Source organism: Melozone crissalis, unplaced genomic scaffold (genome assembly GCF_028551555.1).
Source record: "Melozone crissalis strain CALT ecotype California unplaced genomic scaffold, PUWL_Pcris_2 ptg000018l_1, whole genome shotgun sequence".
NCBI lineage: Eukaryota > Metazoa > Chordata > Aves > Passeriformes > Passerellidae > Melozone > Melozone crissalis.
The window spans coordinates 5,955,606-5,982,628 of record NW_026535796.1 but is presented as its reverse complement, the minus strand read 5'-3'; the positions used below and the strand labels follow the sequence as shown (position 1 = coordinate 5,982,628).

Below are 27,023 nucleotides of genomic sequence, written 5' to 3'. Positions count from 1 at the left end.
GGAGAAGAGGGTTTGGGCAAGTCAATTAACATTGCTGTAGAGCAGAGCCCAGGAGAGGAGTGGACATATGGCCTGCAATGATGTGCAATTTGCTATTTTTTAATTTCTTAGTAAATAGAGTGAGCTAGAGGACATTCTTGGTCACATTAAGATGAAAGACCAACTACAGAGCCTTACTAATCTGGCCTCACTTAAAATTCATAGATGCTTTACATGTCAAGTAACCTAACCTCTTAAAAATGTACAGGAATGGGATTTTAAAAAATGGGATTCTTTTGCTATACCAAATATTTGCTTTCATTATACATTCATTAGACTGGGAGAAGTGCTAGAGGGCAGAATTTGGGCGAAGTGTTTAATGTTTATTAAAAAAATCCTTTGCTAGACACAGAAGTGTCCTAATAGGTCATCAAATTCATATCATTGTGCTGCTACAGACTGACCCATGTTTATTTCCTCATATGCATCTAATCAATTTTTATAGCTGCTCTCAAATAGTCAATTAAGAGTGCTATTAATAGTAATGAATCCACAGCTCCAGCAGGCAGGAAATATCTGCCAGCATTTCCTTGTTGTTTTTTTTTTTTTTTTACACAGTGAAAAAGACAAGTGTTTTTGAAGAGAGGGGCACTCACAAACACAGGACTTACAGGACACCAGCACAGGTCAGCATCCCACTCTGCAAACCTACAGGCTGCCCTTCTGGCCATCCCCTGTTACAAGTCTCCAGCACTTCCATCTGGCCTTGAGGAATCAAAAGGAAGCACACAGACACTCACAAATTCCCCATAAGTCCTGGAGGGAGAAAAGAGGATAAACAGTCAGAGCAGTGAATCAACATATTTTTTGTTCTATTTCAGTCACCAATAAAAGCAGAATCCAAGAAGGAAATTAGTACAGACAAAGCCAAACACATGCAGGTTCAGCTCAGAGCAGTCTGAGGACCTTCCACATTTTACAGACCACAGTAAACAAGTTTCCACATTTTATTTACCAGCTGCACACAGTGAATGAAGTAGAGCACAGAGCAAGCAGGGCCTATCCACAGTGGGTGCCCTGCAGGTATAAAGCAATGCTGTTGGCAATATGGAATATTTCTTTTCCATTTCTCCATGAAAGTAAACTCCCTTAATCTGGGCTGCATTAATTCCACACAGTGCCTCTTAAATCCATGCAGGCAGTATTGAGCTTTTTCCTCACTGTGAGGGTGGTGAGGCACTGCCACAGGTTGCCCAGAGAAGTTGTGGATGCCCCATCCCTGGGGGAGCTCAAGGCCAGGTTGGATGGGCCTTAGAGCATCCTGGTTTAGTGAACAGTGTCCCTGCCCATGGCAGGAAGAACTGGATGATCTTTAAGGTCCTTTCCAGCCTAATCCATTCTATGATTCTTTCAATGAAGCTTTTTTAACCAGCCAGCCAATCTCAGTGTTTACATATGCACCCCCTTCCTCACAGTGCTACTAAAGACAGAAAAAATGAATCTAGGTTTTGACCTTTTTGGGTTTCTTGTGCTCTCTTTCTTTTTGTGAAATTGCTCCTTCTCATGAGCTAGCAAGTGAGGCCATTGATCAAAAAGCCACGACAGCAAGATAGGACATGACAGTGGTTCTGGCAGCTGGAATGTAAAATTAATCTGTCTGTCTCTAGCTGGCCAATTCAAAACCAGGTTAACAGTACCTGAAATTCATCACTATCTAATGTCTTTGTGAGATGAGACTGATGTCAGTTTAATTTAATAGGCCAGGCTGAAAAATGCGACAGTTCAATAATTGATTCATGAGTGGATTAGACATCACTGCCTCAGGGGTGGCAACCAAAGGGTGGGGATGATGGCTGGAGCACTAACAGCATGAGCTGCCTCATTTTAGCCTGGTCTCCAAGCCCTGCACACCCCCAGCCTGTGCCCACCCCGCTGCAGAGGAGGGCAGACAGGCCCATGGTGGAACACACCTTGGAAATAAAAGCACAGCCCACGTTTCCTGTCCGGAGAGCAAAGGGGAATCTGCTGCTGTAGATGTCTGTGGTGTACACCCTGCTGGGAATACACCAGGGACTGCAAGGTACAGAGCTGTCAGCCAGGTGCTTTCTGCAAGGGCTGAAGTTCACTGAATAAATAAAGGGAGAAAAGGGGGATGAGAGTCCTTTTATCTCTTTCAAAGATGTTCTTGCTGCCTTTCCTCGTTCCAGATAGGTGCAGTCTCCTTTCTTTATCAGAGACCTGGAATGGCAGTCACCCTTGTGCTGCTGGTTCCACTTCCCTCTCTTTCACCCCACAGTCACCTTTTCTTTGACAGTAGAAAAGATTAATGTGCCATCTATTCCAAAATATTTCTTGGTTAGTGCTAAGAATCTCCAACAACTCCTTAAAATAGTCTTGAACAGTCAGTCCCATCTACGGCTGCCCTATTCCTGTATCTTTATAGATAATTAGCAAACCACCTACTAATGGAAACAGAGTATTTTTTTTTAAGCACCATCTTTAATTTGCAGGCTCTGATGTGGATATGGTAATATTTGCAAAATGGTCTTCTGTATTTGTTGGAAATTGTAAGCATAATCATGAAAACCTATGCTGCACTACTTCACAGTATCAACATGAAAAATAAATTCACCTTTATCACATTTTTTTTAAAGATTAATTCAAATTTTGCCAGAAAACAGTAGCTAATCAAATAAACACTGTCATTTGTAGTGTTCCTTAACATGTTTAACTTGGGCAGAAAAAACAAGAAGTTCCAACAGTTAAAAAATCCTCATTAAACATAGGAGAGGGGTACAAGGTAAGTGTTGTAGAGATCTTGACAGTGTAGGAGTTAGCAAAACAAACATCCACCTTTGGAAAGCAGACATTTTACATGGAAAATAGGCAGAAGCTTCAGGAACCTTACAGTTTAAAAATGCTCATTAAGCATGGGAGAGTGGTACAAGGAAAGTGCTGTAGAGCTCTTGGCAGTCTAGAAGTTAGCAAAAGAAACATCCACCTTTCAAAAGCAGATATTTTATATGGAAAATGGGCAGAAACTTCAGGAACCTTGCAATATTATCTGTTCTTAAAAAGTAATTTCCAAGGTCTCCATTACAGAAACATGGAATCTTTTATGCTGGAAAAGACCTCCAAGATCACTGAGTTCCACCTCTGACCCAACACCACTGGGTCAACCAGACCATGGCACTGAGGGCCACCTCCAGTCATTCCTTGAACAGCTCCAGGGATGGTGACCCCATCACCCCCCTGTGCAGCCCATTCCAGTATCTGACAACACTTTCCAGGCACTCCTCACAACAGCTGCCCACACAGGTTTGGTTACAAGCATTCTGCCTTTTCCAGAGGCCTTGGAGAATCCTGTTTGGATGTCAAGGCTCCCACCTTAACATTGCTATTGCAACCAAAAGAAGTAAAATGGCATTTTTAAAATTTACTCTTCAGAGGATATTAGTGTTTCTTATATGAAAATAAACCTTCTATAAGTGGATAAGAGACATGGGGAAAAAGTGAAAGAAATTAATGAGCTTATTCTGCTTTTCATTAAAGTAAGAGGAAAAAAAGTAATCCGACTTGGCCAATCCTGAAGCATACAGGTCCAACGTATTCAAGATAACCCAAGTATAAAAATGATCCATAACTATTATAAAAACCATATTCTCTTTTAAAATATGCCTAGCCATTATCTCAGTTCTTTCTTCCTGGAAACAAAGCTGGCATCAGACTCAAATATGGATTAGGCTTTAACATCAGACAATGTATAAACAATAGTCATTCATTAACCCCTGTGGCTGTAATGAACCAGAACGTACCAGGTATTGATTACTGAAACTTCTAAATATACAAACCCAGAACCTGTGTTGGAAACAGCACAGAAACCACACAATAGGTATAAATGAAAAAAAAAAAATCACTGGTTTACTCCACAAAGCAGGAGGTAAAGTGTTGCCATTTTAATTTCCATCATACTTTATTACAGACAATTATGACATACCTGTGTGCCCATAAACGAAGAGCTACTATATCTAGACTTGAATTTACTGCCATAATTGAGCCAGAGCATTTTAAAGCCACGACAACTGTTACTATGATTTTACTGACCTCAGTGCTTACATTACATCAGTGCCTTAGGCTCAAGCCAGCTCAGGTTGCAACAAGTGCTCTGCAAACCCTTTGAAAATGACAATTCCTGCTCCTCAGAGCTCATAGTGCTAAGCCTAGCTAGGCATGAGGTTTAATGGCTTTTAGGCTCCAGTTCCTTTTAAGCTTGCTGGCCAATGCCTTGATCTTTCTGTCCTTGCACATTTGAGTACCTTTTTACAGGAACACATTACGTTTTTCCTGTTGTCCAAAGGAAAACAGTCTGTTGCCTAAAACGTGCAAGAGCAAACCTAGGAGCTCTGGGGTTGGTTAGAGAAGTAAACCCTGAAATTAATCTCATGTGGTGATCCACCCTATCTTTAAACTTTGGAGGACAGATCCTCAGATCCTCACCTCTTGTAAACTGAGCACTTCGCAGGAGTCCTTGGTGTAACTGAGAGCTCATCCAGGCCAGGGTTTGCCTTGAGACATTTTTAAATGGTTTAAATGGTCTTAGGTTAAAATAGAGACTGAACAGAGCTTGGGTAAAGGCATTTTATACCTGTACCGGTACAGAAAAATATTCATGCCTGACAATACTTTGTCAAGAGAAGTGAGAAGTTACTCTGCCCTCTTACATGTACACACTGCTTATCCTCTCAGCAAAGTAACAATCCAGACATTGTTTGTGGTTACAGAAGTTCTCCAGGTTAAATAGTGCTGTGCAGAAAGTGCAGATTAAGAGGGTTTTCAGGGCACTTCTCTTCCTCCTTCACTTGTACATGTAGACCCCTGGGCACAGCTCAGGACGAAGAAAATCAAACACTTGTAGAGACTTCTAAATTTCAGCTTACCTGTGAGGCAAATTCTTTCTCAACAACTGAGTATTTATTTCATTGTACTACACACAGGGGTCTAGTCAGGCAGCAAGGACCTTTCTGGTGTATATGATGTCACACATTTCCACTTTCTCTCATATGAATTTATACACTAAAATTAATTTCTACTTCTGTTGAAACTGAGGATGCAGGAAATACACTTCTGACAAGTGGAGAACTAAAAAGAAAATAAAATGAAAAATGCTGCCAAAAAGTTTTTAAAAATCAGAATTAGTTTACAAAATCAGAGGAATAAAATATGGTCAGTATAATCACAACACAGCCATTCCATAAAGGAAATCTTTCCTGGTGCCTTGGCCTCATGTCAATGGCCCCATCTTGTATCCCAGCTATTTTTAAAGCTGACTTTACACAGTAAATAAGGATGGAGGTGGGGAAGAGAAAGAGGGGAAAAAAAACCCATTAGGCTCCTCTTAGGAAAATAAGACTTAATTAAAAAGTCTGCCATTGCTTTGCACTTAATTAGGAATAACACAGCTGTTAATAAGCTTCTGATTGATAGTAAACTTGATGTCTGCACAGAAAACTACTTACTTGGTTCAAAGAGGCTGATAGTTTCATACAGTAAAAAGATTCTGTTTTCTAATTGTGCATAATGTTAATATTTGAAACATCCTTAAGGGTGATTGTACCTATTAAAATTTCATATGTGAAATGAGAAATAAATGAATTGGTGTTGCATTTTTAAAGGATCAGATTACTGTTGATTAAAGCTTTGTCTACACTTGAAATTTCCCAGTAGAACAGCTCTACTGGTGGTTGTAATAATAGGAGAACAAGCAGAGATAGGCTGCCAGCGACTGCTATTAAAATTACAATGTCATACAGACCTGATCTTTAATGGGTTATACAAGGCTGTGGTTATAATGGGGCTGTAGCACTTAATACTGCCAACCTCCCTGCTGCTACTGGGGCTGAAATGGAAAAAAAAGGAAGAAAAATCCAGTATAGACACAGTTGGGAAGTCAGTGTTTGTCAGCAGGGCTGAGGCACAGACTGGAGTGTTTATCCAGAATGCTTCCACAAAGACTCACCCTGCCCGAGAAATTAAATATCAAGCAATAATAAGTGAAGGGGAAGGTGAAGTAGAAGGACAGAGCAAGAGAGCAAAAGATGAGTAAAATAATTTGGAAGAAAAGGAAAGAAGCATTTGGGAATGGTAAACTTCATAGAAATAGCAGGGAAGATAAATAGGCCTCTAGAGGAAAAAGAGAAATAAGAAAATCCCATGCAATCTAATTTTAATTTTTCAATAGCACTCCTCCATGTAACAAATACAGAGAAGAGACTAAAATAAGCTCTGAGGGTTGAAAGGGAAACACAGAGAAAAGCCACATCCAAAGGAGAAACAAGAAAGGGATTTGTGGAAGAAAAAAAGAAATCTTTTGACAAATGAAAAAAAAGTCAACTGAGGAAATGAAGGTATTGAAAAGGAGTGGAAAAAAGAGGATAAAGGGGAAAAGGGGGATAAGGAAGAAAAAGGAAAAAGACATGGAGCTTACTGTAAGAGCTCTATGTTGTCTAACGAGGTTTAATGCTAGGAGTCACTGACAGAATGAAAGTTTCTTCTCAAGCATTTGGGAAGGTGATGTTCTACTCTTCTGCAGCTCCTGCACAAGCTCAAGCATTTAGCACCTCCCAGCTGCTCACATTCTGGCAAGGTCGCCTTTGAGGCATTTCCAACCTGTGTGCTAATTCCTCATTCCCTTCTTGGCCTGACAAAAATCACCTCTGGGCAGGAGACAGGGCACAGCCATGGATCTGACAAGCTGCTGCCTGCTCTCCTGTGAGCCCCAGAGAGCTCCAGTGACCCTCACCAAATCAAGTTGATATGCCAGGAAAACACCAGGAATGCGCGAGCCTTACACAGGGTGATGCTGGGTGTACATCCAGTCTGGGGCAAGAAATGTGAGGAGTTGTGGGAACAGAATTGTACTGAACCAAAACAGGGCAGCATACAAAATAAACCCTGGAGTGTGGAGGAAATGAGAAGTCACAACAAGATCAAGTGAAATCAAAGTTAATTCTGTTCGGGAGCCAGTCACAAAAGCTGTGCTCTAAACCAAGATATCTTAAAATTGACAGAGATGGGGAATGATTTAACACTTCAGGATAGGAGAATGGACCCATGAAAAGTAAATACCTCACTCTTTAAAGGCAAATTACACTTACTGTGTTCTGCTAGTGCTGTAAAAAGACATAACCCTTTGATGTGAAGCCGTGCATTTCCAAGCTCCCTTGGTTTGAGAGAGCAGGGGTGATGCAAAACATCAGCACGTCTGCTGGGATTCTGAACATTTCATCTCTCTTCCAAAAAAGTGCCCTTGACAGCAGAATGCCAGCACTGGGCAGCACTGTGCCCCAAGTTTGCTGCTGTGCAAGTGCAGTGATTGGGTAGGACTGTGAGGCCAGAGGTGCCCTCCAAGTGACTCTCAGTAAATGAAAGGAATGAGCAGTGTCACCTGCCAGCTGACAAGGTAGTTATCCAGGCCACACTCTGACCTGCCATCTTGGTGTCATGAGGACCAGAAAGCAGCTGGGACTTTGTAAAGGGTTTGAAGCACATCAAACAAAAGCAGTGTGACTATTAGAACTCATAAATGAAGTTGACTTTGCTGCTGATTGGGTGCACAACAAAAACAGGAAAAAAAAAGGACAACTTTGAGCTTAAAGTGAAAATCTTACTGAATTATGTCAGGAAAATATAGAAATCTGTGGCTTACATTCACTGCATTTTGTAGAACATACCTTTCTTCTCCTCAACAAGCTTGACTTAGTTGCGATCTGAAAAACAGAAACTAGATCAATCCTCCCAAAAGGTGCCTGAGTATACATGTAGCTATGTTCTACAGTGAGAATGACAAGGATACATTACCCTTTCATTATTATATGATGTCAAAAAGCTCTTTTGTAGTTTACTATAAATAAAACCTCTCTAAGTGTTCACATATGTACAGTAAAGATTTTGGCCCTGTAATAGAAATACTTCACAAGTAAATAAAATCAAGGCTGTATTGACTGTAAGAGGAATTTCAATATTAGTTTGGAGATTAGAAGGTATTTAAATAGGTGGTATTGCCTCAAACTGATATTCTCAGCACAACCTCTTGAATAAGCAATAAAACAGATTGTACATATATTTAAGGAAATGTTTTCAACCAAAAGTGTGCATAATTTGCTCACACCATGTGCCACAATGCCAGTTTACTGGCAAGACCTGTCCTTAGAGAGTGGCTTTTTCTTTAGAACAGCAAATCACATTGTAATTTACACTTACGTATAACAAACCTAAGCCAAATGGTAGCTCATCCTTTGAAAATGAAGATTAATTAACTTGTAAAGGCCATTGCTCTAACACCTGTTTTATTTGGAGTTTAATCAACACACCAGAATTTCAGTAGCAAGAACCCTAGAATTCTATTGTGCTTTAAAGAACATCTCTTATTTGTGCAGTTTAATACAAGTTCTGCTCAAAAATAAGCAATTGAAAGCAACCTAAAATAGCAGTAACAAATTCCATAGACTGAAGCACTTGTGTTAAAATGCCTCAAGCAAATTTATAAGCAATTTCCTAGAATATTGTCTGAGTGTGCAGTTATCAGGAATCCTTATTGCAGATTCTGGCCTCATCACAGAGAGGTCCCCCACCCCCAATGTTTGTTACAAAAGTAAAGAAAGTAAAAGCAAGTAAAATACAAAAAAATGGATTTGTGAAAGAAAATTGCCTACCTGGAATGGTGTCTATTAGTGCAGAACAAATAAATTACATATATTTTAGACAATTCCATAATTTGTACTCTGACAAAAATACAATCAGTGGCTGTCCTCTTACAGGTTAGGAGATCACACTGCTGTAAGATTTTCTTCAGTGCTAAAGGAAAGTTAAAGCTTTCTGATTAAAGGGTTCCGGGAAGTAAAGAGACAAAACACTTCAGGATATATTTGTCCATCTTTATATAGTTTGCTCATTTTGGCAGAAGTAATAGTTGTTTACTCTTGAGTTGTTCAAAGTCAATGGATGTCCTATGATTTCTGTCTGACTGTGAGTGAGACAGCAGACTTCAGAAGGCTTTTATTTCCCAGTTTCTGGGTGGAAGACACCAAGAACATGTCAGATTCTCCCTTCTTTCCTTGAAAATACTGACTCTGTTCTGAACTTTATGCAAGAGATACTGATCTAACTTTAGGGGAATGCAATTTAAAAAAAAAATGAAGACTACAACATTATACACTAAAGAGGTGGGAAGAATACAGATATGAATGAAGAATCATAACAGAGAACAATTACAAAATAATATTCTAATGTAGTTCTACTCTAATATATATATCATAAAATATGCAAAACTAAGATCATGAAGAAATAAAAGAATTATAACAGATAACTTTAAATCTCTCCTACAGTACACAGAGACAAGCTTCTTCTCTTTAAATTTTAAATCCAATCTTTGAGACAAGACTTTTTTTGCTTTAACAAATCTAAACGACCTTTTTCTCAATTTTAATCTTCACTAACTAGGTTTCTTAATCAAAATGACAGATATTACTTCATCACAATATTCAAAGACACTAGAAAATGGTATCTTCATATTTATCTTCATATTATAAAAAACAAGAGATGGAGACTTGTATCTTCATCTCTCACAAAAAAAAAAAAAAAAAAAAAATATTCTTTGGTATCTCTGGTCTCTTTTGTGGTCAAAATTCAACCAAGACAAGATCAGTGGTCTCCATGGGATGAAGTTTAACTTTTTGCCATTAGATTTATCTCTTCAGAGAACAAGACAAAGCTAGCAAAACAGCTGAATATTCCTTGTTACAGATCTTTAATTAATAAGAACCAGTGATTTAAGTAATAGTCATAATAATGATTTATACCTGCTGAGAAGATGAGACTTTTTCCTCAGTACAATGACAATTTCTTGACTTTCCAAAGTGTCATTCTCTGAACACTCCTGCTAACTCAAATAATATTCAGTGCTAAGAAGGAAAGCAGTCTGATATTTTTAAAGGTGAAAATTCCACTCCTGAATACACAATTAGAAGCTCAAGTTTCGGAATGCCCTGGACACCTCCAATGAAAACACTGGTTCAAACAAGAGAGGGAAAAGAAATAAAAGGGTGCACTTAGGGAAAAGTAATCCAAAGCAGGTGTTCCTGATGCTCTGATGTTCAGAATGATCCAACTGGCAGTTAGAGTCACCAGCCAGGAAAGCAATCTTGGAGTCACCCCTTTGGTGAAAAGGTGGCTGAGGAGGGATTTGACTGAGATTTTACTTAGTACTGAATGGGAGCTTTTTTGCCACATCCAGTACTCCTAGAAATAAGGGCCATCTGATGAATAGAGTGGGAGAGAATTTTAAAACAGAAAAGTCAAAAATATTTATTTACTCATTAAACAGTGCATTTCTGGATCTTGCAGCCATGGGCAGCTGCAGAGGCAGATGGCATCAGCATATTCAACAAGGAACCAGAGATATTCACTGACAACAGGGCCATGATGAATGCTAACAGGATTATGTTGGAATGTGTCTTCTCACAACCTTAAGGATCATTCTGAATACTGGGGTACTAAATGAAAGGAAATATACAGGCTTGGTATTACATGGGAGAAAATAGCCAGGCTTGAATATTCTCCCTAAACAGGATTTCCTGTCATCATTGTCAGAGAGAGCACTGACATAGATGATCTCACCCCATCAGTAATTTCTTACCTTCTAGGGCTTTTTTCTATTTTGTTATGACTTCCTACTTAAAAGAGCCACAACCATCTCTACTTCCTCAGGGACTGTTTCTGAGAAAGAGTTTTCTTCAGTGCTTTTGGGAAAGGAATTTTAGCTCTTTCTGTAAAAATAAAAAGAAAACCCAAAGAGTCAGAGGATGACCGAGATTTTCCACTGTCCCCGTTTCTCCCTCTTTCCGTACCTATCCATGTTTCTTTAGGTTACTGAGCAAATAAACGTGCCTAGAAAACACTCCTATTTTATTGAGCCTCATCCATAATGGATAGTGCAACAATCCATGGATTCTGAAGGAACAATTATTTTTACACTGATCAGACATCTGTCCTTTTAGATCACACTGAATTATCTAAAATAATTTTGGTTTTATTACCTTGGCTATTCAGTAAAGCTGGCAATAACATATCTGAAAGTTTGGAAAGAAAGGCAAGCACATGCTCTATGCAAAGTTTATACACAACTCTGAAAACTAGAGCTGTCTTGTTACTTATTTTTAAGAGATAATATTTGGCATTAATATTATTAATCTTCTGGCACTCTTTGAGCACTTCACTAACAGCTGGGATATATTTTTCTAATATTAATTAACAAGACATAGTTACTCGGTAGTTAATCTAGACTGTACAGACTAGTAAACTGCAACACAGGAAAAATAGTTCTTTTTCTGAGGTCACACAGTGGATCAAGCAGAGGAAAGAGGTCACAAATGAGACAGTTTCTAAGGCTTTTTCATCCACCTCATTAAACTGACAATTCTCATTTCAAACTATTTGTATTCTTTTACATGAGGACTGGTATTTAGAAAGCATTTCTTTTGTTGGAAACAGAAAGCAAAGTCACTTATGTAGCAAATGACCAAGGCATAAACACTCCCAGCCATTAGAAAGGTGGGTTTGGATTGTGCAAAACAGCCTCATTTGCTGCACAAGCTGATTTACATCTGCAATTATGACAACTGTGGGCATGGCTGATGACACACATTTTAACTACCTCCTTTGCATGAACAATTATGTAGTTAAATGTGCAGCATGCAGTGAATTGCACCCACAAAATCAGAGGCTGAAATTAGGCCTTTTTAAAAGAGCTAGGCCTTACAAAGTGCCAGATAATTCTATACCCCGTGAAAGAGAAGAGGGGGTTTATTTTATGACAGTTTTTAAGAAAATGGGGCCATTTAAGTTAATTATCTGTGTTGGCTCATTTGAACACCTGTTGGGTTTAATTCACCAGCACCTGGTGCCAACTGTGGGTAACAGGCCTGGGGGTCACTAATTGACAGATTATGTTGTTTACGTTTCTTTTTTTTTTTTTATTTCAACTTCTTTCTTTTCCTACTCAATTTTTAGTAAGGAAACTTTAGCAGGATTCAAGATAAAAATGCAGAGATAACCAGCTACTCTTGGAGAAGGCAATAAAGTATTTTTTCCATGAGCACATGTAACATAGAAAGGTTGAAGCCTGATGAGCATCCATATTCTATCTGACTGACATATACACCAATTTTAAAACACCAAGGAGAAGGACTGGTTGAAGTGATCATTTGCAAGACTCATTCAATGCATTAGTCTGGAATATTTTAAATAGGTATCTTAGGAGACAATAATTCAGTTATCAATTCAGGGGGAAAAAATTAGCTAACACCAAGAGCAAGAAACAGAACTGGGAAATTCTTGATTTATGATAATTGTACTTTAAGAATACATTAATCATTCCACTGACTAAAATGCTGTAGAGGTAAACAGAAGAACCTGCAAATCAGTTATGATACTCAGTAAATGGAAGAAAATATGCCTGAAAATAATAAAAATCCCACTGATACTATCAGAAAGACAAGAGAGACAGAGAAAAGTCTTAATGCATAGAGAAGTCTTAGTGTCTAAAAGCAAGCCCAATGTAACCATGGAAATAAAAACAATAAATTGATTCTGCTCCAAACTGCCCAGAACTGTCAGGGTACAGAGATGCAAGTGCACAAAAAGATCCAAATCCAGAGAGCTGAGAAACTTTAAGATGGGGATGTGAGAGCTCTAAGCAGATTTCTTCTCAGAATTGTCAGGCATCCTTAGGGATCTCAGTACTTCATCGAGTCAAATTTTTCAAGTCCTCACACACTTTTGGAAATGTGTTTAAATAATTTGCAGAACAGATACACAGGCATTTTGCTGAACTGGAGTTGCAATTTAGACACAAGAAGATCTGAGCTTTAGGCATTTGGTTTCCTTGTAAAAATCAATCTGAAAAGAAACAAGAAATCTCACATGGTGTACACATAAGTTTTATATTTTAGGGTCTTGATTTTCCTCTTCAGTCAAGCATACTCACATACCTGTAAATTTCACCCAAAATCACAGCAATAATACAGAATTCTAAATCAGAACTCACAATCAATATGCTCAGAAGTTCTTTTGATAGAAATAAAATCAACACAGGAGAAGAAAAAAACCTAAACCACCCCACTATCTGAAAGGAAACAGCATCTTCCATTAAACCACAGCTACGAAAATGTCAAATTCTCAGGGCGAGAAGTGAACAAAATGAGGTAGAATATCATAGTTAAAATACATCACAATCCATACAATATATAGGTAGGAAATGGAATCGAGATTATTTTTTGAATGTAGCTTAAAATAATTGGAAATTCTAGTATCAAACCAAAGCATATGTATCCATAAAGATATTTATTGCAAAATTAGATTTACTCTATGTGTCACTAATATTATACTCGTTGTATATATAATGCTCTGTGCAGACAATGCAGAAATTCCATTTAGTGGTAACACAGTCTTCGTGTTTCTTAGAAACTTAAAAATATTCTGCTATCCTGTCATCTATTTGGCTCTTACTTTTCAGCAGATGTAAGTTAAACGTGTCTGGAAAAGTTTTAACTGGTACAGAGATCAGAATGATCAAAACTAGTAGCAGGACTGCATTAATTACTATTTCTGGTAAATAATTAATCATCAACCCTTTGCATAGCCCCCGGCCAAAACTCTATATGGTCTCAAACTGACAACACATAAACCTCCAGAGGTATCCACTAACTTGAATTGAGCTTGAGGTGATTTGTTTAGCTGCAAGAACATGGCAACTTTTAAATTAAAATTTTTATTGTTAAAGTATTGTTCTGGAATATAAAATTGCTGCACCTGTGTTTGAAATGCCAGTTTTAATCATAGAGAATGACTTGTGACTTCATAAATTTTTGGTACAGATGGTAGGGATTTCCTGGTGGGAGACTGTGGTGCCAAATGCATTTTTCTCCTGTGCAGAAGCTCATGTGTCACATGGCTCCAAGGGGTTAATTTTTTTTACACACAGAATTCTCTACATGATAATGCACTTTCATGTTCCCCATCTGGCTATTGTAAAGTCACAGAGGCTGTGAAGGCACAAGCTTGAAGCAGAAATTGGTGTCCTGGTTTTCAATGGTCCTGAGTGTCTGCAACTCCTGCTGAAGTAAGGAGGGAGCCACAGGTGTTCCGTAGCTCTGAAACCAAGGTCCTTATAGAATGATTTCAGGAGCATTTCTTTAACAATTTGGCATAGTGAGACTTTTCACTTAAGTGTCACTTGAAGTCCCCATTTCTTATTTTTATGCTCCTCTAAAAGCCTAGTTTTCACTAGAAACAGAAAAACATTCAGGGCTGCAATATGTAACATATGTGAAAACCAGAATGTCAGTAAAGTAGCTGGGGGCTTTGGATGGAACATGCAGATGGAACGTAGAAGGAATGGAGCAGAAGACTCTCCTTCACCACCTGCCTACTGAAGCTGAGGAGTAAATTTTGTAGGAGTGAGTTGGGTGTGTGGTGCTTAGGTGCCAGCTGGGGTTAAACCATCAAAGTCCTTTTTGATGCCTGGTGTGAGGCACAGAGGGTTGAGTAATAGACAACACTGGGTGATCACCTACAGGAAAGGCCGAAGCACGAAGCCAAAATCACTGTCTGAAGCACTGTTTCATCCAGAAAATTTTCCCTTAAGGAAGCAGTTAAAACTGTTAGAAGTAGATCAGCTGGAGGTACAAATGGCTTCAGTGTATTTCCAGAGTTCATTTCTGATGGTTTCTGGCCCAAGGATGTCTGTAGGCCTCAGAGTACATTCCCTGACATGAGGAATTCTGTCATCAGCCTATGATGACCACATCTCAACATTTAGAAACCATTCAAACCTGATGAAAAAAATCTAAAATATAGTTCTGCTTTGAAACCAATGCTTAAAGTTGTTGCACATTTACTATGGAAGCGTAAATAGAAACCAACCAAACAAATTTCAGTGCAAATGGAAACCAAACAATACAGGGTTGCATTTGTAGGTATTTGTAGGTAGATAAGATAGCCAGTCTACTACCTACCTCATAAAAGAAGAAAATTATTGCAAATTAAAATCTACTGTGTCTGAAATGTGTAGTATGGAGAGAAGGAATGGTTTACTATGAACTATAAGAAAGTCTTGTTACATGCAATGATGTTCATATGGAAATTATTCTCAAGCTCCATGAACATACATAGTGAGAAGTCATGAAATCACATGGGTGGCAGTTTTCCATATCTTCATTTTCATGAAGCAAAGACAGTGTGGTACTCGTAGTAAGGCAGGGCACAGCTGGATGAAAATTGCCTAATTTTCCAGCCCATTGTAGAGTTACACATTTGGTTTTGGCTATTCTCCCATACACAAGAATGCAATGAAATCTTGGGAAAAAAAGCTTCCTGTTCAGCTCTACTCAATTAGCAGGAAGGAAGAAAGCTGAAGAAGGCTAGTCCAGAATGGCTCTTTTGTAGAGGAAGGTGTGAAGCAAAACCAGTGCTCCATCTTGAATAGATACCTATTTATCCTCCCACATAGCAGAATACTTTGCAGTGATTCACAGACATTTCTGTTGCTAAATGGTACAGAATCCAGCTAGGGAAAAAATTAGGGTTTGCTATCATGGGTTATCTTTAAGTAGCAGCTATGTCCATTTCCTCTCCTTTAATTTCAACTGCAAAATAGCACAAGTGTTCATGAGACAGCTGAAAGTTCAGTATTCTCACAATGACAAGATCTGCAGCCCAGCCAGCAAGCTGGGAGCTCCCAGCTTCCCTTCCATCACTACATTTCACTTGCCTTCAGAATGGCCCTGTAGCTCAAAGTTCTTTTTTTTTATTTTAATCAAAAAAGAAAAGAAAAAGTTTTATCATTGAATTAATCAAACTTGATCCATATTATGTCAAAACCTATGAGATCCATTTCCATATTATGTCAAAACCTATGGGAAACCAGGTAAAGTTGGTTTGGGCAAGGAATACAGTGTAAAGATTCCCTTAGTTAACAGGTTTATCAGAAGCTCAAGGGATACAAGCAAAACATGCAAATGGATTTGGGAGCTTTGGATCAGACCCCTAACAAGTGTTATGATGCTTAGACAGTTTTTTTTTAAATTTTCCAACTTACTGGATTCCACTGAGGCAATACAGCAACTTTACATACCATAAAAGTGAGAGGTACAATACAAGGGAAAGAAATTGCATCTCTTCAAAATTCAGCTATCCACTGGTTTTCAAGCAATTCATTTGCTGTGATTTCATGAACAGCATCAACTTTCAGAAGTAGTTTCAAAACTCATTCTTCTAAGAATGAAAACCACAACTTTAAACCTCTCATTTCTACAAACAAGACACATTTTCAACTGAGTGCTTTAATACAGCAGAGACCTTTCTTCTTACAGTGCTATGAAATTCGTTCACAATATCATTTATGTCCATTTATTTTAAACATCAATTTTGCTTTTCAGAAAACATGTACTACTTAAAAGCTAAGAAAAATATCACAGCTACTGTAATTGTGGAATTCATTGCAATGTAGTCAACACTTATTCTGTGAGAGCATTGTGTACTTACCAGTCTTGGTAACTATTTCCCAGACCAAATTTTTCAAAGCAGAGGTCTTCCCTTCTTATTATTTTAAAAGCTTTTCTTCCAAGCCTTCTATAAAAGGTACAAGAAAATTAGGGTCAGTGAATGAATACCTACTATTTTTCACAAAAAACTGTGTATTATGGGATCACTCTGAAATCAAAAAGTTGGCAGGGCTGGGAAAACTTCAGAGAACTCTACAAAAGTGACTCAAGTTCTAAAAACGTGTCTCTCAGAGAGATTTAAAGGAAAAAGGTTATGAGGTTAAGAGGTGATTTAATCTTTGTAACTAGGTATCCACAGAGATAAAAGGTAATTGCTCTTGTATGGATTTTTTAAGCAGTAGCCAAAGGTTTACTAAGAAACAACTGAAGTACCAGCTAGGAAATATTAAACTGAACTCACAGAGTATTTTGCTCCCTAATTCACCCACCCAAATCCCTTGGCTAACCTGCTGCCATTGTGTGCAGTGTTTATATCTCAGAAATAAAGTTTACTGCACACACTGGGTACTTATAATTTCTTTCTATTCCATGTCCAAGTAATATCTTCCATCAAACAATTCAACAATTCTGTATTAACAACCACTACATTGCAGTGATAAGAACCATCAGTAATTCATGGGCCAATGTTTTTAGGCTAGTGGGTTAATAACAGTCACAAGAACTGAAACAACGGCCACAAGACAAAACAGACCACTCTCATTTTGGGCACTGGAGTCCCAGTGAGCTGTCTTTCTAATAACAGTGTTTAGCTCAAACAAATCATGGATGCATTACAAGAGTTACTAGATACATCTATTCTGTAGGCTTTTATTCTGTAGATTTTTTTATATAAGTCAAATTAGTCATATATAGTAGGCACTTGTATCCCTAAAGTCAACTGTACTGATGTTGAGAATTCAGCTCTAAATACTTAAAATCTATGAAATGTGTTCAATTCTCAGTCTAGGATGCTATTCTTCATAGAGTGAGAGTAAATTAAAGCAACTCTGTTTCATAGAAAAATTACAGAAGTCTAGAATATAATTTTACTGTTCCAAAAGACATATTTTTCAGAACAAAAAAATAAAGCAGAAATACTGGGAGAAACAAAGCATAATTTTCAATTCTTCACTCTTTGTTCTGCTATTTAGATGTATCTACTTTACCTATGTAGTGTGACTGTTGACTTGTTCGGCCTCATGTTATTTATCAGTAGAAATATGGTAATAAAATGACATGTCAGAAAAATGTGAAAACCTACCATAAGTGTCTATATTAAGAGTACACGTGTTCATAAAAATATACCTAAGCTGCATTTTTGTCTTGTGTCTATTTTCTGTTATTTTGAGTTAAAATATTTGAATAAATGCGGTATCTGCATCTTCAATTTAATCTTTCTGTGTTATCTGCTTCCTTTACACTGACTGTATTCTTAACGATGTGGAAACAATTAAATAAGAAAAAAGAAAACATGTATTAAACTAAGAACAAATGTATTCCTATAAAAAAAGAAGTTTCAATATCAGACACTTGCTATTGGGTTTCTGTGACTATGTACCAGCACGAGTGTTAACCAGAAAGATCAACTTTAAATGATTATTAGAGAATATACTTTGAAAGTAAGTATTGATCTGTGTTTTAATAATCACATGGAATGGAAAACCATATCATGTGGTCTGTGTTTTCAATCAAAACTAACAAAGATTAAACTCCTGATAGATTTTACATCATACTATCCATGCACAACTGACTTGCAAGAATTATTTAGCAAATACTTTTGAGAAACTAATACTCCTTTTTGTGACCATTTAAAGCAAACAAAAAAATAAGCTAATTTCATCAAATTAATTATTTGCAACAAATAATTTTTTTAGTTCTACTCCCAAAATGCAGAAGTCAGTACTGAAAAATGTAGTTGTCACATCCTGGCGAAGGATGCCTGTCACTTAATATCAAAGAAAAACATTGTGTTGTTTCATTCACATGGTTTTAATTTTTAAGGTAAAACATAAAATTAATATTTTGGTGCATTTTCCCCAAAACTTTTAATCTCAAAATATCTTTGACAAAAGTTGAGGTTTTCTTTTATCCTGCAGTTCTCCTTCCCAATCTCCCTCAGGACTTAAATCCACATGGAACTCAATTTAAGGAACAGAAAAGGGGCAGAATGCATTCATTTCAGGACATGGTACCCTAAGTATTGGCTGGTGACAATGCCCATTATTCTGCTATGCACAGATAGGGCTAAATTCTCTCCAGACTATGGCAGTGACAGACAACAGATAACTTCAGCTGAAGAAATCAAGTTAAGTAGGTGAAACATATCACATGGCACCTCGAAAATCTGTGAAGAAATTTTCTGTGCCTTTAGAAAGGAGGAAGAATTACCACACTTTCTTAATAGGTTTCTTATTGCTGTAATGCGGGAAATAATTTATTAGGCATCCAGGTTTCTTCAGCTGCACAAAGGTTTTTGAGAACTACTGTGGGGGCCAGAGCACACCTGGAAGAATGAGGAAGAAATCCAATAGTGCAGATTGCCCAGGAAAAAGAATCCCCTGACCCTTTCCTATTAGACAGCAGCACACAGGCCACACTCTGGCAGCGTGACAGACAGCAGGACTCTTGCTGCTCTAATCCTTCAATGTGCTGGCACACTTTTGTATTTTAATGGATTTTCTTTTAGCTGGTTACTATTGTGGATGCTTCTATGAGTATGTGTTAAGATAGAAATTAAATGGGAAGCGTAGAGTACACCTAAGATTGCACATAAAAACCCACCAGGCTGGCCTTACCCCACTGTGCAGAGAAAACTCTGCATTAACAGAGTGCTAGACTCACCCCGGGGCTTGTGTCCCCATCTAGGTGCAGACCCAGCCTGTGGTGGCAATAACAGCCCTGGCACCAAGATGGAATATGCCATCTGCATGGACAAGGGAGCCAGGGCAGCCAGGGATTTAGCAGGGAAGCATTGGCTGGAGCCAGGAAGGGTCAAAGTGGCACTGGTGGCAATAGTGCCACTAACAGTATCCTTAAGCCCATTAGAGGAGCACTAGGAGCATGAGTCATTATTCAGGGTGGGAAGAAAAGCAATTTGCAAAGGCAGAATTAAAATCAGAAGATGATCTTATGGCTCTTGTATTACTGTTTTCAAATTAAGCAATAAAAAGGAGTTTGAATTGCATTCTATTAATTTATACACGGTGTTTTCATTCTTGGGTAGTCAACACAACAAGGGGTGAATTAATGCTACTTTATTCTGACACTGTTGTGATTAAAAAATGCTAATTTTAAGAAATATTTATATTGCTAATTAAGGAAGAAGGTCAGAAGTTCTAAGCTCCAGCTGCAATCAACACAGTTCACTGCTCTGAATTTTACAAGTTCTGAGCTGTGTATTGTGCTGATTGCAGGCACAACTCTGGATTCTTATTAGCCAGTCAAATCACCCCAGTTCTACCAAACATTTTGTAATATACTCTACTATGTTTTACAAATCCTAGTGCTATGATGCAGACATTAATATCATTAAGTACAATAACACTCAATCTGTATCAGCATAAATTCTGCACATGGATTTTAGAAACAAAAAAAAGAATAAAAATAAAGGTAATAAAGCTATGAGCAGTTCATTGCACTGTCACAAGAAGAAAAGTGAGCTAATTGTACAGAAAAGAAGCTGAGGTACCAAAATAAAGTGAAAAGAAAAATCAAACTAAGAAAATCCAGAAAAGAGGAGGGGGTGAAACTGTGTCTGTATCCACATATCCATGTACAAAGTTCTAGGTTGTAAAAGAACCCAGATGTATGCAACAGTAGCAAATCACAGAACAGAAATAATAACCAATGTAATCATGGTTTTGGTGTTCTAAAACATTGGCATCAAAGCATTATTGGTGGCAACTAAAAGAAGAAAAACACAAAGTGGAGAGGAAAAGCATGCAAATGCACTATGACAGGAAAACATCCCTGAAAAAAATGTGACATTTTGGTTGCATCATATGCACAGTAATGTACATCCTTTACAAGAATTCATTTTCAATTAGTGGAGCAGCTTTTCATATTTTTTAGCTAGTATAGGTGGGTTAAGATTTTTCAGAGAGGAATAATTACTTTGTAGCCAAAAGAAATGTTCTAAATTATGAAAGATTTCAATATAAATATCCATGTAGTCTTACAAATGTAAAGCTTCATTGCTTCCTCTTACACCAGCAAACTAATAAACTTCCAAGACACACAGTTTACCTGTACAGGAGACCTGGCAGCCCTGGAACATCTCAGTTCCAGAGTTACCACAGTCAGAGGTGGACAAGAAAAGCCTTTACCCTAATTGCACATTTTGTGCAATCCACGTCAGAATTTTACCAGTAATCTGTAAATCAACTACTCAGTCCTCATTTATAGAGCTACACAACAATGAAAAAGAGAGGCCTAAACTCTCAGTTTGATTATATGGTGTTTCACTGCAATATTCTGTTATTTCCAGACTATTTAGTGGTCCATAAATCAAATGCTCAGTTTTTAATACTGAACTCTATCTTTTACCTCATTTCGCATAGAAATTTTTATTGCTTACATACAAGCAATTATAAAAGTTCACTCTTTTTGAAGATTTAGCACACAGGCTTATTTTTTATTTCAGTGCAAAATTGTAAGTACTTGTATTATAAATGGGTCTGTACATTTTATATTACTTTTACAAGCTACTTACAGCATGTACATAATGACACCTGTGCTCCAAATGTCACACTGTTGGCTGTAGTCACAGGCACTGATAACTTCATGGGCTGCCAACCAAGCAGAAAAAGTAGTATTAATAATAGAAAAAAAAAACTTTTAAATGCTTAAACACAAAGCATGAAGAATGTGCTGATGTGGTATAATTTATTCCCATATGTAAAGAGGAACCAACAGCAGGTGTTTAAATGAATAATGTACAGGCCTTAACAATTCATGCTGATGTGTCCTCACTTTTATCATTTAGCTGTTAAGGGGGTGGTGACATTGTGACATTAGCAGTGTGATTAAACTTAGTACTCTTCTTCTCCACAGTAAGTTATTAAAGCAGCATTCGGAACACACTGACTTAAAGTACTGCAAGACATCTCATGAACTTGGTTTTCTACCAGACATAAGGGCAGCAGATAAGAACACAGGGTTTTTGCAAAACATGAAGTCTCTGTTTTCTTGATCATATCAGATGATTAACAAAATCTGTGCCAAAATACTCTCAAATAAAAATTTTCAAACCTTCTACTTCAGTCCTAGATTAAAATTCACAAATTAGAACCCATTCACTACTCACTTTATATGATTTCAGTCCATGTCAGTAAGACATGGCCCCCTGGTTTGGGGCCATCTCAGTGAGATTTTATCTGCTGCATCATGGGTTGAGTTCACAGCAAGATGTATGGGTTTTAATTCCAGAATCAAAAGAAGTGATACTTGGTCCCAGTAAGGAAGAAAATATAAGAACCTTCACACAATGGAAGGGGAGATCGACAGTGAATATTTTTCTTGGTGTTGTCCCACCAAATCAAGAAAGCCTGTTGAACTGTGATCTCAGATTTTTTTTATGTCTTATGTCACCAAGCTTCAAATATCTATTTATTATGACAAGGACCTTGAAATTGTTAACTTAATAGTTTGATAATACCACAAATGGTAAATATGATTTTACAGGAAATTCTAACCAATAATATTGCCAAACCTGCTGTAGGGACTAATTTTTAATCAATCATTTCGATAACTTTTTAAACTATCAGTAATTCATGCCACTAACATACTGGGAAAACTTAAAGTTTATGTACATTTACATCCTTAATATATATCCTACACAAAATAAAACTACCAACTCAGGAAATTAGTAATTTCCTGAAAATAAAGTGAATAGAAAAATCAGTCTAAGAAAATCCAGAAAGGAGGAGGTTGTGAAACTGTGTCTGTATCCACACGTCCATGTACAAAATTTTAGGTTAGAAAAGAACTCAGATGTATGCAACAAAAGCAAAACAACCACAAACAGAAATAATAACCTTTTCTTTACTACTAAACCAATCTGATTAAATTTTGAATTTCTGTGAGTCTTACACAGAAAAAGGGATGATACAAAAAATGCAAATAAGACCAAAAGGAAAACATAAGCATAGAGGGGCAAAATCAGAAAGAAAAAATGAGAAGCAGCTAGGCAAGGGATGTAACTCAAAATGAAATCATCTACAAGAGTATGAGGGGTGGGAAGACAGTGAATAAAGACATTGGTGCTGTATTCAACCAAGAACTGATTGATGATGCTTAGAAGGCAAATGTATTTAATGTCTTCTTGCATCAATTTTAACCAAAATGTCAAGTGCAAGCAGTGGATAGTCCAATCAATATCAATGACAAAGGGGCAAGACCTCAGTCTTTTACAGAGCAGAGAAAGGTTAGCATGTACTTGAGTTGGAAATTTTAAAATCAGCCATAACCGATAAAATTCATCCTGGAGTACTTTAAAAGTGACAAGACTTTTCAGAGCTATTAGCTCTCCAAGAACCATTAGTGGAAGGCAGATAAAATACTTGAAAACTGTATTTTCAGGTATCTATCTGTAAGTGAGTAAAAAAGCTGGCATCAAAGAATTATAGAAGTATTCCATTAACTCCCAGGAAAATACTGGAATTAAAAGGCACTTAGAAGAGAACAAAGAGGTGAGTAACAGATATTATGAACCTGTCAGGGGCAAATCTCCATGAGCACAGGCTGACAGGCTTTGGGGTTACAAGAGGAACATAAAATGTCACACATTTCTATTTTAGTAAGGATTTTGATACTGTTTCCCTTAAATTATTTTGCAATCCAAATTATTGTGTTTAATGTAATAATGTAATACATGAAAATATCACAGGAGCATTGCACAGGTCCTTAAAAAAATGCTTCTCAGAAAACAAGTGTAACTTGTTTGTTGTCAAAGTGGGAGGCTGTGTCAAGGCATGTTTTGCAGTTGTCTGTCCTCTTTAAGGAACAAGAGACTGAGAGAGAAGTGAAATAACAGATTGCTGGCAATAGGAGGATGCCTACCTGTTCTTGATATCTGTGCTGGATGGGGGAGGAAACAATAGTCTGAAAATGTGAATTGCAGTTGCACCCTTTTCCTTTTCCCATGCACAGGATTCCACCACCTCCCTTAGGTCAGCAAGAGCAATTACGTGGCTGCAGGTGAGTTAACTGAAACTTTATAATGAAAAAAGTGATTAGATCATGCCCTGCAGGTAGAAGTTTAAGCTGATTGTCAAATTGAAGGTTCAGGGCAGACAGCAGGAAAAATTTCTAGGAGGATAATGAAGCATCAAAATAGAGTGCCTGGGAAGATTATGGAGTCTCCATTACTGGAGGTCTTTAAGTACACTTTGCACAAATATTCATCAGAAATTACCTCGGTACAGCTGCTTCTTCCTTTGGACAGAGAAATAAATCAAACAACTCAAGGCCCCTTGCACTGATGAGACTCTATGTTTCCGTCATGATTGGTAAATTGGAAACTATCCTGTACAGCCCCCTCACTTAAAGAATATATAATGCTACTAGTATTTAATAAATCAGAATGTTGGAAGTACTAATTATCTTCCCCAAAAAAGGATTTCTTCTTTGCTTCCATTTGTAATGAGCGAGCTGTGAAATTTGCTGGTATAAACTGTTGAGGAAACGACTCCACAAAATTTTAAAAATGAATGCTATGTTGAATAAGGAGTGAAGTATGTTATAGCATGCAGTATAAATCAGAAAAGGTTACAAATCTTTATGTTATGGTCTGCAAAGTTTTCATTGCCTAAACAGACAAGGGAAAAGCCCTGAAAGGCGTGTAAATTGGGCAGGCTACATCATCATTACCTGCTTTTGTGGTGTTGGGGATTTTTCAACTTTCATTTCACCATCAAATATTAATCAGTCCCATACTCTGCGGTAGTCACATTTTTGGGATGGAAATTGTCCAAAAAAATTGGTTATTATTTATTCCCACTGTTTAGCTGGAGATTCTTATATTTTTCTTCATCACATCAGAAGTCACAAATTAGCTCTATGTCACCAGAGAGAGGTTACCACCAGAGTGATACAGAGTTATAAGAAATCTTAGCCAAAAAGGTACTACTCATCAACTGTCCATGAAGAGGATATTTCAAAAGGTGAGAAAAAATGCTATTTTTTTAAAAATAAGATAGGGTTTTATCCTGTTTGTAAAGCCTTATTCAAGTGTAATACATGGAGAAGTCAAATTCTTCAGCATACTTTTATATGTTATACTTTTCATATCAAAGTCTGTGAGACAATACATACATATATCTGAAGATATCTGTGAGTTCAGGAAGGAATGTCCTGAAACTGAGAGGTGGCTGGAAAAAGAAGGTATTTCTATACATATTAACAAAATTTAATCTCAGCCCCATGCCATATGCACCTGTGCCAGGTACTTGTGGGCCATATGGAAGAACCTCTTTCACAGGAGCAAGCCACGTCTGGATTTGTCCCATCTTTCTGTCGGCATATCCTGCCCAAAACCAGAAAATCATAAAAATCCAGGAAGACTCTCACAGCCAAAAACAGGAGGGTGTGAACCTTAGCCTGACATGTAACATTAGCTGCCTCAAGCCTGAAAGTCTAAAGTACTTAAATGTTGGTTTTAGCTGGCTATATTTAATCTCACATTATGTGTGGACCTTTCCTTTCCTGTAGTAACTTTAATTGCTGCTGGCCCTACCAGCTTTGGGACTTGGTTCTGTGTTTTCCACTTCTCCCATTAAAGTCACTCAGGAGTTATTCTACTCTAAAATGAGAGGAACAAGCAAAGTGAGGAAAGATCTGACCTCATTCACAGGATGGAACATAGAAAAAGTACTTGCACCTTGCAGGAGAGATGACAGAGTGTGCTAGTTGCTGTTCCAAATGGGTACATAAAGCAAGGCCATGAAAAAGAACAGCTGGCCATGGTGGTTTCTATTGATGGAAGAGGTGAGTTGACTGAAAGGATGGAAAACACATGGAAAAGACAGAAATTTATCAATGCCTTACCTACCTTCTTTCAGAAAGAAAGGCACACACTGCCCCAAACTGAAGGGTACAGAGAAATACACAAGGATGTTTCTTAAAATGACCATGAGATTATATAAAAACACACAGATCTAAGAAACAAAAAACAGTTTTGCAGTCTGTATTTATCCATTATAAATTACTGAGTTGTCCACTTCAGTGTCTAAAATGCTTCTCATCCTGGAGTCTTCTATCCCAGACAGTAAATTCCTGATCCAACAATTCAGTTGTACAAGATGATAACTACATTTCAACAGTAACTACTACTAAAATAGGAAATTAGTGATGCACAATTAACACATGACCTATAAAACATCAAAGACTATTTTCTTCAATACAAAAGAATATGTAAGCATATGGAACATTGTGTTTAGGTAGCAAATATTTATTAATATCAAAAGAATCCCATAATATACTTGTATTTCAGTCAAGACATGGTCTAAATAGGTTTTTTTTTCTGTATTACTAACAGATTTACTCTAAATTGAAAACATTCCTAATTTAAATATTAATTGCATCTCACAGCATCTGCTGGCTTCCTGTAACTAATGGCTTGGGACTATGCAAATGTAGATCTGCATGAACAAGGTATGATTACTTAAAGGATTTTTTTTTAATTGACCAAGAAGTGTGCTTACCATTTAAAAAATACTCTTTTCAACTCTTTTCAGTGGCTCTTAGCTTCCAAATGATTTTTTCCATAATAACACCATTTAGTAACTCATTTCAAAACTTACTAATAGGTATCAAAGTCAGGTCTCCCAGTAATACCTGGATATTAAAAATGGTTCTTGAAGCTGAACTGCTACAATTTTCATCTTACCTTTATGTTTAATTCCACTTCATTTACTTCATTGATGTCACTGCTTTTAACAAAAATGTTTTCCACTTTTAGATCTCTGCAAAAAATACCTGCCAAGAGAGAGTAAGAAATAAAATACTATCAATTACAGTGAACATATTCTGACAGAAACATTTTAAAATCTTTTGATTAATTCCTATGAGCAATTCCCATGCATTTTATTCTAAACTAGTAGCAGGCTAACAAAAACCATCTTCCTCACTTCTTCCAGGAAGTCATATAAGAATTTCAAATTTTGAAATATCATTCCTCACCACAATTCTGTAAGAAAGGCAAAAGTACATAATGGTTTGGTCTTTTAAAATCAGATCATCTAACAAAAATTAGAGTCTATCTTGTGTATTTACCAAATTTGCCCATATTTTCATACCTGAAATTCATTTCTACATACCAAACCAGTCAAGGGTTTTTGCTGTTTTGATGAGGGCCCAGAAGAAACAAGGCCTTATAAAAGGCATCATTCCATAATGCCATATAAATCTCTGGAAAAAGACGTAAAAGAAGGGTTCCTAAAAACACTA

At 37.3% G+C, this 27,023-nt stretch overlaps 1 long non-coding RNA gene across 2 annotated transcripts in view; it reads right to left on the bottom strand.

The window, feature by feature from the left end:
• Positions 1 to 24,921, bottom strand: part of LOC128937007 (uncharacterized) — a 271,541-nt gene extending 246,620 nt beyond the window's left edge. The window contains exons 1-3 of one of the 2 annotated variants that reach the window (XR_008483016.1): positions 23,637 to 24,921; positions 21,289 to 21,364; positions 16,579 to 16,665 (exon numbers count right to left, since the gene is read on the bottom strand). This is a non-coding gene — a long non-coding RNA (uncharacterized LOC128937007). Of the gene's footprint in view, positions 1 to 16,578; positions 16,666 to 21,288; positions 21,365 to 21,882; positions 21,958 to 23,636 lie in introns of those variants that run through there. The other variant, XR_008483017.1, reaches the window with a different exon arrangement.
• Positions 24,922 to 27,023: the final 2,102 nt, after the last annotated feature.